This window comes from Eretmochelys imbricata, chromosome 24 (assembly GCF_965152235.1).
Source record: "Eretmochelys imbricata isolate rEreImb1 chromosome 24, rEreImb1.hap1, whole genome shotgun sequence".
In the NCBI taxonomy this organism is placed as follows: Eukaryota; Metazoa; Chordata; order Testudines; family Cheloniidae; genus Eretmochelys; species Eretmochelys imbricata.
Genome location: NC_135595.1, coordinates 18060416 through 18078069, shown reverse-complemented (window position 1 = coordinate 18078069; position 17654 = coordinate 18060416). Strand labels below are relative to the sequence as shown.

General features: G+C 57.3%; 1 pseudogene; it reads right to left on the bottom strand.

The window, feature by feature from the left end:
- The window catches only part of LOC144279997 (hyaluronan synthase 1-like), a 29327-nt pseudogene extending 15866 nt beyond the window's left edge, over positions 1-13461 (bottom strand).
- Positions 13462-17654: the final 4193 nt, after the last annotated feature.

The following is a 17654-nucleotide window of genomic DNA, read 5'->3' as shown; positions in this document are numbered from 1 at the left end:
AGATAGATAGATAGATGGGGGTGTCTGGGGATAGATAGATTGATAGATGATGGGTGTCTGGGACAGACACATGGAAGGATGGGTAGAGGGATTTGGTGTATGGGGATAGATGGACAGACAGACAGACGGACGGGGTGTATGGGGAGAGGGGGGTGTCAGCTGCAGACCCCGAAGTGGCTGTTGAGCCACAGGGAGAGACAATCTCCAGCTGCGTCTCTGTCCTTCCCTGGTGCTGGCTGGCTGGCTGGCTGGGGGGAGTGGGATGCCTGCTACCCCCCCCTTCAGCCACGCACCGGGCCCCCACAACCCCCACCTTCAACTCACCTGCCGGGACCCGAGCCCCATCTGCATCACCCAGCCAAGGAGAGCGCCCGCAGAGCAGCATGCTGGGAGATGCTCTTTGGGGGTGCTGGTGACATCATCGGCTGGGGGGGGGGGCTGGGAGAGAGCCAAGGATTCTGGGCCCCGGAAGCAAAAAGCAACAGATTCCCCGCCCTGGAATTCAGGATTCCCTGAGTCGATGCCCATCCCGCAGGCCACCTACACCAGCCAGTCCCCTGCCTGGAGCTGGATCAGAGCCGGTGCCCCCCACAGGGGACAAGCCCCGTGCCTCATTCCCTGCCCCCCAGAGCCAGCCAGTCCCTGCCCTGGGGCCAGTGCCCCCCCCGAGGGGAAAGACCCCCTGCCCCCCAGAGCCAGCCAGTCCCTGGCCTGGAGCTGGCACCCCCCCGCCCCCAGAAGGAAAAGGCCCTGTGCCCCATTCCCTGCCCCCCAGAGCCAGCCAATTCCAGCTACATAGAACTGTAGTTTAATCTCAGGGGTGTTTCTGGTCTCAGGACTCCCCCGGCCTGCTATAGGCCCTGGGCCTGAGTCCCTGCGTGTTCACACTGGTATGACGGGGACGGGAATTGCTTCCCTGACCTCAGGGCTTCATCCCGCTGCAGAGAGAGAAGAAAATAATGCAGCATAAATGGGATTATCAGATGCTAATCGGGGGCAGAATTAATTAACAGGAGATAGAACCATAACGAGCAATCACTGTTGTCCCAGTCCTGGACTTCCCTTCACAGCTCTGCCAGCGGGTGCCCCTCACCCCCGTCTCGCAGCCCCCTGCTAGCCCAGCCCTGGGTGAGGCATTCTTAGGGGGACATGTGTTTCCGGGGCTCAGGTCAGACGCACTGGGCCAGCATGACTACAGGTGGGGAGGGGGAAGGCACTGTCAAGGGGGGTGTGTGTGTTGAGGGCTGTCGGGATGTGGGTGTGTTGAGGGTGTGTGTGAGTTGAGGGCTGTCGGGGTGTGTGTTGGTGTGTATGTGTGTTGAGGCCTGTCAGTGTGTGTGTGTTGAGGGCTGTCAGGGTGTGTGTTGGTGTGTGTGTGTGTGAGGGCTGTTGGTGGGACATTTTCAGGTCTCGGGTCTCTGTGTTCCCCTGTCGGGGGCGGTATTACATCCCCCCAAAAAAGAGAAACCTCTTTCTAGCACCTGATGCCCCCAAGGGCTTTGCAGAATGGACACACACAAATCCCTCACCCAGCAGTGAGCTGTAGCTCACGAAAGCTCATGCTCAAATAAACTGGTTAGTCTCTAAGGTGCCACAAGTACTCCTTTTCTTCCAGCAGGGAGAGGCAGCTGTCTCTGGGGTGGGGCACCGTCACTGTTTATAGAGGGACCCCCCTCGTCCAGTGCTGAGATACAGCCCCCCCGCTCCGTGGAGGGGCATGGGGACTGTTTATAATGGGGTCAGAAGGGAGGGATCGAGCAAAAAGAGGGGGTGATGAGGCCCAAGATGGGAAGGGTTGGAAGATAAAGAGGCACCAGCCCTGACCCAGGACAGGGTTGGGGAGTGGCTGGCTTGGGGAGTGGGGTTGAATTAATCTCTAGGGCCCAGAACCCAGGAGGAGGGGAGCACGAGAGAGAAAGTGGGAGGTGCTAGACCAAACATCCCAAGGATGGGGGGCTGAGTTCAGGTACCCGGGTAGAGTGAGGGAACCCCCAATCCTGGTGCCCCTCACTCCCCACCCGCAGCCCCCTGCTAGCCCAGCCCTGCCCCCTCCCACCCCACCGCTGCCGGTGCCCCTCACTCCCGACCCGCAGCCCCCTGCTAGCCCAGCCCTGCCCCCTCCCACCCCACCGCTGCCGGTGCCCCTCACTCCCGACCCGCAGCCCCCTGCTAGCCCAGCCCTGCCCCCTCCCACCCCACCGCTGCCGGTGCCCCTCACTCCCGACCCGCAGCCCCCTGCTAGCCCAGCCCTGCCCCCTCCCACCCCACCGCTGCCGGTGCCCCTCACTCCCCACCCGCAGCCCTGGGCTCACCCCCCACCCCCGCCGCACCCGGCAGCCTCTGCCTTTGGCTGGAAGCCAAGGCAAAAAATTCCATCTCCCGCCCCCCTGGCTGCTGCAGCGGGGAGCGCTGGGAAGGGGCGGGGGGAGCGGGGGGGGGCGGCGCCAGGGCTTAGCTGCGGGGAGGGGGAGGGAGCGAACAATGGCAGGGAATTTCCCCCCCTCCCCAGCTCCGATCCGGCCCCAGGGCGGGGACTGGCTGGCTGCGGCGGGGGAAATGGGGCCTTTCCCCGCTAGGGGGCGCTGGCTCCGATCCGGGGCCGGGGCAGGGGGCTGGCTGGGGGGCTCCGGGCCCCTTTGGCTCAGCAGTTCGATGGCCCTGGGGGTGAATGGAGTTTGCTGCGTCTCAGCCCCCTCCCGGCTCCGTCCAGACCCTTCACTGGCAGCCCCAGCAAAGAGGCCGACGGAGGGGTGGGCCGCGGGGACCCAGTCCCGTCCCCCTCTGTCCCGGGGCAGGAGGGCCCGGGGGGCGGGGATCCACCTTCTGCTGCCCTGGGGGATCCTCAGGGTAGTTGGGACCGGGGCTCTTTGTACCCCAGCAGGACCCCTCGATCGCAGGGGGAGCTGGGGGGGAGCATAACCGGTGGCAGCTGGCACAAGCAGGGTGAGTCTGGGGGCACAGGGTGTGTATGGAGATAGATAGAGGGAGTGTGTGAGGATTGATAGATAGATAGAGGGGGTGTGGGGATAGATAGAGGGGTAAATGGGGATGGATAGATAGAGGGGGGATAGATAGAGGGTGTGTGTGAGGATTGATAGATAGATAGAGGGGGTGTGGGGGGATTGATGACAGATAGAGGGGGTGTATGGGGATAGATAGATAGAGTGTGTGGGGGATAGATAGATAGAGGGTGTGTGGGGATGGATAGATGGGGGAGGGTGTGGGGATAGATAGAGGGGGGTGTGGGGATAGATAGAGGGGGGGTGTGGGGATAGATAGAGAGATAGAGGGTGTGGGGGGGATAGATAAATGGGAGTGTGTGGGGATAGATAGATGGGGGGGGTGTGGGGATAGATCGATAGACAGAGGGGGGTGTGGGGTTAGACAGAGGGGGGTGTGGGGTTAGATAGAATAGAGGGAGTTTGGGGATAGATCGATTGATAGATAGAGGGGGGTGTGGGGATAGATAGAGGGGGTGTGTGGGGATAGATAGAGAGATAGAGGGTGTGGGGGGGATAGATAAATGGGGGTGTGTGGGGATAGATCGATAGATAGAGGGGGGTGGGGATAGACAGGGGGGTTAGATAGAGGGAGTTTGGGGATAGATCGATAGATAGTTGGGGGGGTGGGGATAGATAGAGGGGGTATGTGGGGAGAGATAGCGGGTGTGTGGGGGGATAAATGGGGGTGTGGGGGGATAGATAGATAGATAGATAGATAGATAGGGGGTGGATGGGGATAGATAGATAGAGGGGTGTGTGGGGATAGATCGATAGACAGAGGGGGGGTGGGGATAGACAGAGGGGGGTGTGGGGTTAGATAGAGGGAATGTGGGGATAGATCGATAGATAGATAGAGGGGAGGTGTGGGGATAGATAGAGGGGGTATATGGGGTTAGATAGAGGGGGATAAATAGAGGGGGGTGTGGGGATAGATGGGGGAGGGGGTGTGGATAGATAGATAGATAGAGGGGAGGTGTGGAGATAGATAGATAGAGAGGGTGTGTGGGGAGGGAAGGAGGGAGGGACCGAGATGTCTCTGGCGGGGGATGGCTGGAGGGCTAGGTGGGTGGGGAGGACGGGATGGGCGGAGGGAGGGGTGGGGTAGCTGGAAGGGTATCTAGGGCTGGAGAGGTGGATGGGGATGGAAAGGTGGATGGGGCTGAGGGGCTGGGAGAACAGGGGACAGGCTAGGGGGCTGGGAGAACAGGGGACAGGCTGGGGTCGGGGGGGACAGGCTGGGCTGAGGGACGGGGGGTGGGCTGGGGGCGGACTGAGCTGGGCTGGGGGCGGGTTGTACGGGGGCCAGGCGGGGGGCAAGGGGATGGGGGCGGGGGACAGGCTGGGGGCGGGGGGAGAGGGGAGAAGGGCCAGCTGGGCGGGGGGGCAGGGGGCTGGGGGAGAGAGGAGAAGGGCCAGCTGGGGGGGGGCAGGGGGTGGAGCTAGGGGACAGGGCAGAGGGGCCAGGCTGGGCTGGGACGTCCCGGCAGCGTCTAGCGGGGGATGTAGGAAGCCCCTCCCCTGCCCTGCCCTGCCCCCTCGCTCCCCAGACAATGGGGAAATCCCCCCTGGGTTGACTGGTAGCCAATCGGATGGCAGGATCCCGGGATGCCCGGAGCTCACCTTCCCTCCCCCCCCCCCCCCGGCCAGGGGGCGCTCAGCGCAGCGGGGGAGCAGGTCACCACCTGGATGGGAGACTAAGGCCTAGGGGCCGCCTGGGGGCAGGGAGCAGGGTCAGTAGGGGGCGCTGGGCAGGATGGGGGGTTAGTAGGGGAGGGATAGCTCAGTGGTTTGAGCATTGGCCTGCTAAACGGAGGGTTGTGAGTTCAATCCTTGAGGGGGCCATTTAGGGATCTGGGGCAAAAATTGGGGATTGGTCCTGCTCTGAGCGGGGGAGATCTGGGCTGTCATTTCTCTGTCTCTCGCCATATCCCCCACCGCGACATGCCCCCCACTTAGTAGCTGCCTCCTGGCCAGAAACCCACCCTCCCCCCTGCCCGGAGCGGGGCCGGGGATGTTGGCGTCACAGAATTTATGCTGCCAACACATTGGACGCCGGGGTCGTGCAAGGACATTTAATGCCTTGGTTTCTCGTCAACCGCCCTCGCGCGAAATCCTGGATTCCTCCCCTCTCCCAGAGCTGGGTATGGAACCCAGGAGTCCTGGCTCCCAGCTTCCCCTCCCCTGCTCTAACCACTGGACCCCACTCTCCTCCCCTCCCAAAGCTGGGTATGGAACCCAGGAGTCCTGGCTCCCAGCTTCCCCTCCCCTGCTCTAACCACTGGACCCCACTCTCCTCCCCTCCCAGAGCTGGGTATGGAACCCAGGAGTCTTGGCTTCCAGCCCCCCTTGGTATAAGGGATTCGCACCAATCTCTCCCCTCTGTGTGTTCCCCATAAGCCACCACACATCTGAATGTGTGTGTGTGTGTGTGTGGGGGGGTGATATTAGAAGCAGGAGTGTGTGTGTGTTTGTCTGCTGCCCCCTACTGGGTGTGACATGTCTTGTGCGTGTGTGCGTGCTGCCCCCTGCTGGAGGGAACGAGTTCTGCTCTGTGCGAGAGAGAGTCTGAAATAGATCATGTGTCCATGGTTGTATCTCTGGGGCATTGTGTTTGCCTGCCTGTGATTGTGTTGTTCTGTGCTCGCTTTCTCTCTCTTTCTCTCTCTCACACACACACAAACACACATACACACACACCTCTGGCATGCAGAACCCCTCTATACACACCTGCAGAGTGAAAGCTACCATCTTTGTGGTGGGCCCTGTTTATACAGGAACCCCTCACCTGGTGCTGAGATGCAGCCACCTCTGGGGTGGGGCACAGAGCCTGTTTATACAAGGAAACTTCACCCTGCGTGGAGATGCAAACACCTCTTGGGTAGGGTGCGGGGGCTGGTTATACAGGGACCCCTCCCTACCCCAGCTGCCCCCTCCTGCACTGACCAGCCCTGCCTGGCAGGCAAAGGTCAGGGGGTTGCTAGGTTGCTCTAATCAAAGACAGGCCCCACACAGCCTGGGGGTCACTATTATTCCCTCACTGCGGAGAGCAGCTGGGAGAATCACGGAGCTGGAGGGATGGGGGGCTGGGACAGCAGGGGGCTGTGGGTTGGGATTGAGGGGCACTGACAAAGCTTCAGGGAGCCCAGGGCTGGGTTGCAGGGGGCTGCGGGTTGGGAGTGAGGGGCACTGGCAGAGTTGGGGTGGGGGAGCCCAGGGCTGGACTAGCTGGGAGCTGCAGGTTGGGAGGAGTAAGGGTCACTGGCAGAGCTGAAGAGGTGGGAGTCCAGGGCTGGGCTAGCAGGGGCTGTGGTTCAGGAGTGAGGAGCACCGGCAGAGCTGTGGGGGAGCCCAGGGCTGGGCTAGCAGGGGGCTGCGGGATGGGAGGCAGGGGGCTAGTGCAGCGCCCAGTGCGGGGGGTCCTGGCCCACAGGCTGGGCTCCCTGGCTGTGCCCTATGACAGTGGCTCTCAGCCTTTCCAGACGGCCTTACAAGGAGTCTGACTTGTCTTGTGTACCCCCAAGTTTCATGTCACTTAAAAACGCACAAAATCAGACATAATAATGCAAAAGTGTCTGTCAAGGTTCCTCCCCCACTCTGAACTCTAGGGTACAGATGTGGGGACCTGCATGAAAAACCTCCTAAGCTTATCTTTACCAGCTTAGGTCAAAACTTCCCCAAGGTACAAAATATTCCACCCGTTGTCCTTGGACTGGCCGCTACCACCACCAAACTAATACTGGTTACTGGGGAAGAGCTGTTTGGACGCGTCCTTCCCCCCAAAATACTTCCCAAAACCTTGCACCCCACTTCCTGGACAAGGTTTGGTAAAAAGCCTCACCAATTTGCCTAGGTGACGACAGACCCAGACCCTTGGATCTTAAGAACAATGAACAATCCTCCCAACACTTGCACCCCCCCTTTCCTGGGAAATGTTGGATAAAAAGCCTCACCAATTTGCATAGGTGACCACAGACCCAAACCCTTGGATCTGAGAACAATGAAAAAGCATTCAGTTTCTTACAAGAAGACTTTTAATAAAAATAGAAGTAACTAGAAATGAAGAAATCCCCCCTGTAAAATCAGGATGGTAGATATCTTACAGGGTAATTAGATTCAAAAACATAGAGAACCCCTCTAGGCAAAACCTTAAGTTACAAAAAAGACACACAGACAGAAATAGTTATTCTATTCAGCACAATTCTTTTCTCAGCCATTTAAAGAAATCATAATCTAACACATACCTAGCTAGATTACTTACTAAAAGTTCTAAGACTCCATTCCTGGTCTATCCCTGGCAAAAGCAGCATACAGTGAGCTGTAGCTCACGAAAGCTCATGCTCAAATAAATTGGTTAGTCTCTAAGGTGCCACAAGTCCTCCTTTTCTTTTTGCGAATACAGACTAACACGGCTGTTACTCTGAAGCATACAGACAGACACAGACCCTTTGTTTCTCTCCCTCCTCCCAGCTTTTGAAAGTATCTTGTCTCCTCATTGGTCATTTTGGTCAGGTGCCAGCGAGGTTACCTTTAGCTTCTTAACCCTTTACAGGTGAGAGGAGCTTTCCCCTGGCCAGGAGGGATTTCAAAGGGGTTTACCCTTCCCTTTATATTTATGACAGTGTCTCACACACACAATTACTGGACAATTGCTGACTTTCTTGTCTCCTTCACTGCAGCGCCCAGGGGCTGACGTTTCCCCTTTGTCCAGCAGGTGGTGCTGGCACCCAGCGCAGCCCCCAGCCTCCAACCCGACGCTCGTTCAGTGACATGAGCTGTTAGGGTCTCAGCCCCGGTCCTACTGGTCAGAACCAGTCTGGGATCCCGGCTCCCATCCAGCACCAGGTCGGGGGACTGGCTGGCTCAGGGAGGTGAGGAATGGGGCAAGGGGCCCGCGATGAGGGGGGTGTCAATGGGTGTATGTTGGCAGGGGTGTGGGTGTGTTGGGGGGGCTGTGGGTGTGTCTCGTTCAGCCCCCTCCCCCCCGCCCGTGGCTGAGCTCAGTTGGGTGTCTCCCCGTCTCCCACCCCATCACCTCCTCCACCCTTCTATCCATTCCCTCAGTGCCCTCCGCCCCTTCCCTGCCCTGCTGCCCCAGCCCTGTGCCAGGGCCCAGAGCCTGTGAGCTAGACTGGGTGGGGTGGAAACCGACCAGCGACATGGCTGATAAGCGCTAATTAGAGCAGGGGAGCGGGCTCAGCCACACAGCTCCCCACAGGTCCTGTGGGAAATCCCCAAAGCCTTGAATGCATGGAGACGGCTCGCTTGGCTCTGAGATGCAGCTACCTCTGGGGTAGGGCATGGGGGCTGTTTATACAGGAACCCCTCACCCAACAGTGAGTTGTGGCCCCTTTGGGGTGGCTCCTAGTGGGATAGGGTCCTGTGCCCTATTCCTCTCCCCCCAAGACAGCCAGTCCCGCACTTAGGGCCGGATGGGAGCTGGCGCTCCGTAGAGGGGAAAGACCTGAGGCCCATTCCCCAACCCCCCGGAATCCAGGCAGTGATGGATGATCATTTTTCCACCAGGTTCCTGCTTTCCCGGAAATCCGCCCTGGCCAGACATCTGTAAATCGCTTCCAGAGCCCAGCTGTGCAGAGCAGTAGGGGTGGGCTGGGAGGGACCCTGATCCCCCCGTCACTAGCCTCGTCTCGCCTCTAATCTGTCCGCCCTGGCCCAGCCTGGGCGCTGAGTAACCGGCGTGAATAATACCGAACTCATCTGCTGCTGGCACAGGGCTCGGCCTGGAGCTGGTGGCCCAGGGCAGGGAAGGGACAAACGGGGGAATTTCTACACTGCAAACTTCAGGCCACCGCTCACTTAAGAGGTGCAGTGTATGGGGCTGGGAGCCCGGGTTCTCCCCGGCGCTCCACTGCTTCCCGGCCTCCCTGCCGGGCCCCCTGGCCTCTGTGCTGCGGGGCTCCCGGAAAGGGTGGGGAGCGGGGAGCCTGGGCGGCTGCCGGGATCTAGCGGGAGCCCCACAGCCACCCGGGGAGGAAAACCCGAATGGTGAGCTGGGCACCGGGTTCACCACAGGAGCCTACTAGCCTTTCTTGTCAGTTTCAGGGCCCCCCCAGCTGCAAAATTGACAAGAAGGACAGCCACCCTCTGATGTAAGGAAGGCAGGGTGACGGTGTCGCCCTAACCAGACCCACATAAGCCCTGCGCCTCCGTGGAGCTGGGGTTGTTAAGTCAGGGTGGGGGGCGCTTACACCGGCAGCAGCCAGGCTGTAGCGTGGACAGTGACGGCGGTAGATCGACGCACGCCGCTGGGCTGGGGTCTTAAAGGACCCGCTGCTAACTGGAAGGAGCAGGGAGCCTTTGGAGCAGGATCAGCGCTGTTTAGTAGCGTGGGGCTGGAGCAGGCAGTTAGCTCGAGCACTGCCCCGGTGGTAGCCCCTCGATCACCCCATGTGCCAGCGGAGAGACTGGCCATAAAATTCACAAGCTGCGCACAGAGATGCCAGCCAGGATGCCACAGCGTGGCACTAGGGGGCACTCTGCTCTGGAGAGCGGGGTGGGAGGGCTCTCCCCTGGCAGTCAGGGCTGGCCCCGATGCCCCAGGATGGCACTAGGGGGCGCTGGGCTGAGGGAGCAGAGCCTGGGGCTCTCCCCTGGCAGTCAGGGCTGGCCCCGAAGCCCCACTGTGGCGCTAGGGGGCGCTGTGCTGCAGGGAGCAAGGTCAGACTCCTATATCATAGAATATCATAGAATATCAGGGTTGGAAGGGACCCCTGAAGGTCATCTAGTCCAACCCCCTGCTCGAAGCAGGACCAATTCCCAGTTAAATCATCCCAGCCAGGGCTTTGTCAAGCCTGACCTTAAAAACTTCCAAGGAAGGAGATTCCACCACCTCCCTAGGCAACGCATTCCAGTGTTTCACCAACCTCTTAGTGAAAAAGTTTTTCCTAATATCCAATCTAAACCTCCCCCACTGCAACTTGAGACCATTACTCCTCGTTCTGTCATCTGCTACCATTGAGAACAGTCTAGAGCCATCCTCTTTGGAACCCCCTTTCAGGTAGTTGAAAGCAGCTATCAAATCCCCCCTCATTCTTCTCTTCTGCAGGCTAAACAATCCCAGCTCCCTCAGCCTCTCCTCATAAGTCATATGTTCTAGACCCCTAATCATTTTTGTTGCCCTTCGCTGGACTCTCTCCAATTTATCCACATCCTTCTTGTAGTGTGGGGCCCTAAATTGGACACAGTACTCCAGATGAGGCCTCACCAATGTCGAATAGAGGGGGACGATCACGTCCCTCGATCTGCTCGCTATGCCCCTACTTATACATCCCAAAATGCCATTGGCCTTCTTGGCAACAAGGGCACACTGCTGACTCATATCCAGCTTCTCGTCCACTGTCACCCCTAGGTCCTTTTCCGCAGAACTGCTGCCGAGCCATTCGGTCCCTAGTCTGTAGCTGTGCATTGGGTTCTTCCATCCTAAGTGCAGGACCCTGCACTTATCCTTATTGAACCTCATCAGATTTCTTTTGGCCCAATCCTCCAATTTGTCTAGGTCCTTCTGTATCCTATCCCTCCCCTCCAGCGTATCTACCACTCCTCCCAGTTTAGTATCGTCCGCAAATTTGCTGAGAGTGCAATCCACACCATCCTCCAGATCATTTATGAAGATATTGAACAAAACCGGCCCCAGGACCGACCCCTGGGGCACTCCACTTGACACCGGCTGCCAACTAGACATGGAGCCATTGATCACTACCCATTGAGCCCGACAATCTAGCCAGCTTTCTACCCACCTTATAGTGCATTCATCCAGCCCATACTTCCTTAACTTGCTGACAAGAATACTGTGGGAGACCGTGTCAAAAGCTTTGCTAAAGTCAAGAAACAATACATCCACTGCTTTCCCTTCGTCCACAGAACCAGTAATCTCATGATAAAAGGCGATTAGATTAGTCAGGCATGACCTTCCCTTGGTGAATCCATGCTGTCTGTTCCTGATCACTTTCCTCTCATGCAAGTACTTCAGGATTGATTCTTTGAGGATCTGCTCCATGATTTTTCCAGGGACTGAGGTGAGGCTGACTGGCCTGTAGTTCCCAGGATATAGACAGCCCCTGCGCCCCACCCCAGACTTGGGTGCAACTCAGCACCGGGCCAGGGGTCCATGTATAAAGTGAAGGCTTATCAATAATCATCCAAATTAAAACAAGGAAAGTTAATGACAAGGGTCGAGAAGACAGATTTTTCAAAAAAATACATTTTATTTGCCACAGTTCATAAAATAAACCCAATAAAAATCTCTCCTGTTAAATGGCTCTTTGTAATTATTACAGACAAATAAATAGACTATGTTCCTTCATTTCCCTGCTGGAAAGGGGCCTCCTCTCGCCCTCACGATCTGTAAAGCTAATTGAGGTGAAAGGATCCACCCAGCAAGAGCGGCGAATTTCCCCTCCTTCATCCCCAAACTCAGAACCTGGAGTGGAATCTTTTCAGTGTGAGTGAACAGTGACAGGATGTAAAGTTGGCAGCATTTGTCAGCCTGGAATGGCCAAACTGCACAGTGCAGGATAAAAACCTACTACCGCTGTGAACGGCGATCCTCCTGAACCTTGCAGGGATCACTGTTTTGAAAGAGATGAAGTTTGACCAGTGAGCGTGGCCATTAGACAGACATAATGGCATCCACAACATAAAGTCCAGCTATGATGCACTCCCCCCCCGCCTCTAGCCACTAGCCTGCCCTCCCTTCCCAGAGCGTGGGAGAACCCAGGCGTCCTGGCAGGCTCACCCAGGGGCCCGCTGATGCAGGAGACGCAGTCGAAGTAGGACTGGCAGGCGCGCTCCACGTTGAAGGCCATCCAGTAGCGCAGGCTGCTCATGAAGCTGATGAAGGAGTCGGCGACGTTCAGGATCCGCACGTCGCCCCCCACGGCTCCGTGGCGCTTGTTGGCCTCCAGCACCTTCACCATCTCCACCGTGGCGCTGGGGTCCAGCTTGGTGTCTGAGTCGCACACCTGGGGGCGGCCAAGGAGGGGGTGTTACTTGCGGAGACCCCCCAGGGGGAGCTGTGCTGAGCCCTATGCCCAGTGCATCACTAGGGGGCGCTGTGCTGCAGGGGGCGGGGTGGGGACTCTCCCCTGACAGTCAGGACTGTCCCGATGCCCCAGGGTGGCACTAGGGGGCGCTGTGCTGCAGGGGGCGGGGTGGGGACTCTCCCCTGACAGTCAGGACTGTCCCGATGCCCCAGGGTGGCGCTAGGGGGCGCTGTGCTGCAGGGGGCAGGGTGGGGGGCTCTCCCCTGACAGTCAGGACTGTCCCGATGCCCCAGGGTGGCGCTAGGGGGCGCTGTGCTGCAGGGGGCGGGGTGGGGGGCTCTCCCCTGGCAGGCAGGGCTGGTCCGATGCCCCAGGGTGGTGCTAGGGGGCGCTGTGCTGCAGGGGGCGGGGTGGGGACTCTCCCCTGGCAGGCAGGACTGTCCTGATGCCCCAGGGTGGCACTAGGGGGCGCTGTGCTGCAGGGGGCAGGGTGGGGGGCTCTCCCCTGACAGTCAGGACTGTCCCGATGCCCCAGGGTGGCACTAGGGGGCGCTGTGCTGCAGGGGGCGGGGTGGGGACTCTCCCCTGGCAGGCAGGACTGTCCCAATGCCCCAGGGTGGTGTTAGGGGGCCTGTACTGCACGGGGTGGGGACAGGCCTCTCCCCTGGCAGGAAGGGCAGGCCCTCATGCCCAGAACGGCAGTAGGGGGCGCTGTGCTGTGCTGGGGGATGGGGTGGGGGGAGGGTAGCCAGCTGGTTGCTCCTACCTGGATATAGTCCACCGAGTTGCCCAGCGCCCTGAAGGCCGTGTACATCACCTCCCGCTTCCCGCCCCATCGCTGCATGATGCAGACGCATCGCCTGGAGCGGATCAACTCCTCCACCGCCAGCTGGCCCGGGTCCACCATCTCCACCTCGGTGTAGGGCCCAGGCTCCTCCCCTCCTGCCCCCTGGGAGCCGCCACCCCCTCCTCGCCCTCCCGCGGGGGCAGCTGGTGGTAATTGTTCTCCCAGACGTAGGTGCCCACGTCCTCGCCGGCAAAGACCTCCTGGAACATGTCCATCATGTAGCGGTCGTCGGGGCTGTTGCCGTTGATCACCATGAGGATCTGCAGCTTCTCTGGGGGGTACAGGGTGGCCCGCACCGACTCCAGGCACTGCCGGAGATAGGAGGGGTTTTCTTGGTAGGCCGAGATGGTCAACGCCACCGTCTTGGTGTAGCTACAGGCCAACGACTCCCTCCTCATCCGCCGGTGCTCCAGAGAGGCGAAGAAGCTCTGGATGACCAGGTGGGTGGCGAGGAAGACTCCATAGAGGCCGAAGGCCATGATCCGATACTGGTTGGCCACCAGCTGGATCCCAGCGACGTAAGCCCATGTCAGGACCCCCAAGATGAGCAGGGCAAAGGTGATGGTGAGGATGCGGCGGAGATGAGGTATTTAGGTGCTTTTCTGGGGTCCATCTCTGCAAGGGATGGGCACGGGGTGAGATGCGGTTGGGTGGGTGTGGACTCGACCCCCGCAGGTCTCAGCAATAGTGGGGATTCACTGTCTGGGGGTGCCCAAACTGGCAGGAGCTCTGGGGCAGGGCCACAAAGATGATTAAACCGGGCTGGGAAGGAGGCGTTGTTGGGATGACGGCAACTGGCACCCGAAAAGGTCCGTTTGAATAAATAAATGACCCACACAGAGCACGACACTCCTCCTGTCACCACCAGGGAGGGAACCCCGTAATCCTGGCTTCTGGCCCCGCCTGCTGTTACCCACCAGAGTTGATTCCTCTCCAAGAGCTGGGGATAGAACCCAGGAGACCTGGGTCCCAATCCGCCCCCTCTAACCACTGGACCGCACTGCCCTTACTTGGTGCTGGGCTCACTCTCCCTGCTGGTGTTGCAGCTGCTGCCAGTTTTGGTTCCCTTACTGTGGCTGGGGGAGTTTTGATCAGTGGTCTGGGGATGACGCACACCCTGTGTCTACGTCAAGCTTGGTGGTTTCTCCCCAACTTTTGGTTCATGTCTTTTTCGTCCACCCAGTTTAGCCCCTCCCCATCTGTCTTTCTTTCTTTTTCCTTGTTTCTGTCTTTATTTCTTTCTTTGTTTCTTTTCTGGGGACTGACTGGCTAAGCAGTAGTTCTGCAGAAAAGGACCTGGACCTCACACTGGCTATGAGTCAGCAGGGTGCCCTCGTTGCCAAGAAGGCTAACGGCATCTTGGGCTGTATTAGTAGGAACATTGCCAGCAGATTGAGGGAAGTGATTATTCCCCTCTATTCAGCACTGGTGAGGCCATATGTGGAGTTTTGCATCTCGTTTTGGTCCCCCCACTACAGAAGGGATGTGGACAAACTGGAGAGAGTCCAGCGGAGAGCAATGAAAACGATCAGGGGGCTGGGGCAAATGATTTACGAGGAGAGGCTGCAGGAATTGGGGTTATTTAGCCCTGGTCAACACGACAAGTTTAGATCGGATTTAGCAGCATTCGATCGGTTTAGCCCTGCACCCATCCACACTACGAAGCCATTTTTTCCGACTTTAAGGGCTCTTAAAACCGGTTTCTGTACTCCTCCCCGACGAGTGGATTAGCGTGGAAATCGACCTTACTGGATCCAATTTGGGGTAGTGTGGATGCAATTCAACGGTATTGACCTCCGGGAGCTATCCCAGAGTGCTCCATTGTGACCGCTCTGGACAGCGCTCTCAACTCAGATGCACTGGCCAGGTAGACAGGAAAAGCCCCGCGAACTTCTGAATTTCATTTCCTGGTTGGCCAGCGTGGCGAGATGCAGGTGAGTGCAGATCTCACCAGCAGAGGTGACCATGCAGTCCCAGAATCGCAAAAGAACTCCAGCATGGACCGAACGGGAGCTACTGGATCTGATCACTGTATGGGGAGACGAATCCGTGCTATCAGAACTCCGTTCCAAAAGACGAAATGCCAAAATATATGAAAAAATCTCCAAGGGCATGAAGGACAGAGGCCATCACAGGGACCCGTAGCAGTGCCGTGTGAAAGTTAAGGAGCTCAGGCAAGCCTACCAAAGAACCAGAGAGGCAAATGGTCGCTCCGGGTCAGAGCCCCAGGCATGCCGCTTCTATGATGAGCTGCATGCCATTCTAGGGGGTGCCCCTACCACAACCCCAGCCCTGTGCTTGGACTCCCTCAATGGGCTCTCATGCAACAGGCATGCGGATTTTGGAGATGAGGAAGATGATGAGGAGGAGGACGTTGACGCACAGCAAGCAAGTGGAGAAACCATTTTCCCCAACAGCCAGGAACTGTTTCTCACCCTGGATCTGGTACCCTCCCAACCTACCCGAGGCGGGCTCCCGGATCTAGAAGTCAGAGAAGGGACCTCTGACCTTTGAAAATGTAACCCTTCTGCCTGTCAGAGTTGGCAGCAACAAGGGCCGGGGTCAGTATCTAGGGGTTCCGTTCCAATAACACAATGCAAAACCGGCTCGAGCCCCCACGCAGTGACCTGGGACAAATCTATACCACCCCCGCTGGGCGCCTCCAAGAGGCAATACTTCCCCTCTCGCAAGCACCTAGTCTGAGTGTAGCAAAAAAGCCTTTTAATATCAGAGAGAAACAATGTGGCATTATGTTGGGGAAACACCACCAACAGGATTCATAACACTATCCATAAGCAAAAAACCCACACCAAGCAAATTGGGGCATGTCCTTTCCCTTTGGTTCTTGAGTCCAGCAACCCAAAATCACCCAAAGTCCCAAAAGTCCAACAACGCAAAAGTCTCTGTCCCTGGTCAGGGCAGCCCCAGAGTTCAAAAGTTTATCTGCAGAGTTTTACCTCCCAACCTGGGTGGAGAAGGGGGGGAGGGGATGTTAAGGGGCACCTTACGCGGTCCAAATCTGATGGCCCCCACCTCTCCATGGGGCACCACTCTGCCAGCCACCCCATGAGCCACTCTGCTCGCTGTCCCGCAAACTGCTCTGCTCCACCAGCCGCTCCGCTCGCCGTCCCACAAACTGCTCTACCATATATCTTCAGGCTCCCCCACTACTTAACACAACACTCAGTGATTTCAGCTCTGTGTAAGTTCAGCTCTTTTGTGATTTCAGCTTGTAGTAGGGGAGCCTCAGGGCTGGTGCACTATTAGCCCAAAGTGAATTCAGCTCAGCAGCCTGTAACTAGACTTCTAAGGGAATCAAAATTAGCTCTGATATTCCCCAGTACAGACAGGAGGAAGTACAATTAGCATGTAAGACCCTCACCAGGGGGCTTATACCACCAAGTATTAATACCTGTTCCCAACCTCTCTCCATTCACAAAGTTTTGGAACCCATGACCCTTGCCTAGCGAGTGCTACTTAGTTGATGGTGAGCCCCTACATCATAACAAAAGGCCAAGTATAGTTCCACTGTCCTTGATTCCCATAACCAGGGTAATAAAAATTTATTCTTCCTGCCCCAATGACAGAGGCACTGGGGATCCCACAGCAGCCAAAATGACCTTTGGGCAGCTATGGCCTCATTCTAGGCGTGGTGGGTGTGCCTATGCAAATGAGATCAGCCCCTGAAGTTCTTTTCCACAACTTGCCACACCTCACCACCAGATGTCAGGGTGGAGCTCATCCTGGCTCTGCTTACGTAAATATAATACACGGTTTAAAAGCAAGCGTGTTAATGATTAATTTACCTGAAGACTTGGGATGTATTCAAGGCCAGTACAGCTACTGGAAAAGTCTGTTAACGTGTCTGGGGATGGAGAGGAAATCCTCCAGGGACATCTCCATGAAGCTCTCCTGGATGCACTCCCAACGCCTTTGCAAAAGGTTTCTGGGGAGGGCAGCCTTATTGCGTCCTCCATGACAGGACACTTTACCACGGCAGGCCAGCAGCATGTTGTCTGGAATCATTGCATAACAAAGCATGGCAGCGTATGGTCCCGGTGTTTGCTGGCATTCAAGCAACATCCATTCTTTATCTCTTTGTGTTATCCTCAGGAGAGTGATATCATCCATGGTCACCTGGTTGAAATAGGGGAATTTTATTAAGGGGACATTCAGCCCGTTCCTGCTGGGCTGTTTGCCTGTGGCTGAACAGAAACCATCCCCGCTGTTAGCCATGCGGTGAGGGGAGGGGTGAAGTGATCATCCAAGAGAATTGGATGTGTGTGTATGGGGTGGTGGTTAGTTGGGTTTGTGCTGCACGTTAACCCCAAAACCGCAGCCCCTCCTTTTAAAGGGCCAACCCAAGAGGTGCTTGGTATGGGAAAGGAGGGCTCTGCTGTTTGAAACCATTCCCACATGTTAGGAAGGTTAAAGAAGCCAAAAGACTGTGGCTTACCATGTCTGCCTGTAAGCCGAATTCTGTTGCCTGCCGGCCCTGCGTGTGTGATCTCTCACATCATACCGGCAGGCCCTCAATATAAGAGGCAAAATGCGACCTTGTAAAGAAAGCACACGTGCTATGTAATGTTAACAGCTTGGTTCACGGTGAAAGAGTCTACCCATTGTTCTCTAAAATGTCTCTTTTTAAAGACTAATCTCCCTTTTTTCCCACCCGCAGCTGCAAATATTTCATCGCTCCACGTATCATCTCCATGCCAGAGGCTATCAAAGATTAGAAGCCGAAAAAAGTGCACTCGCGATGAAATGTTCTCTGAGCTCATGCAGGCCTCCCATGCTGAAAGAGCC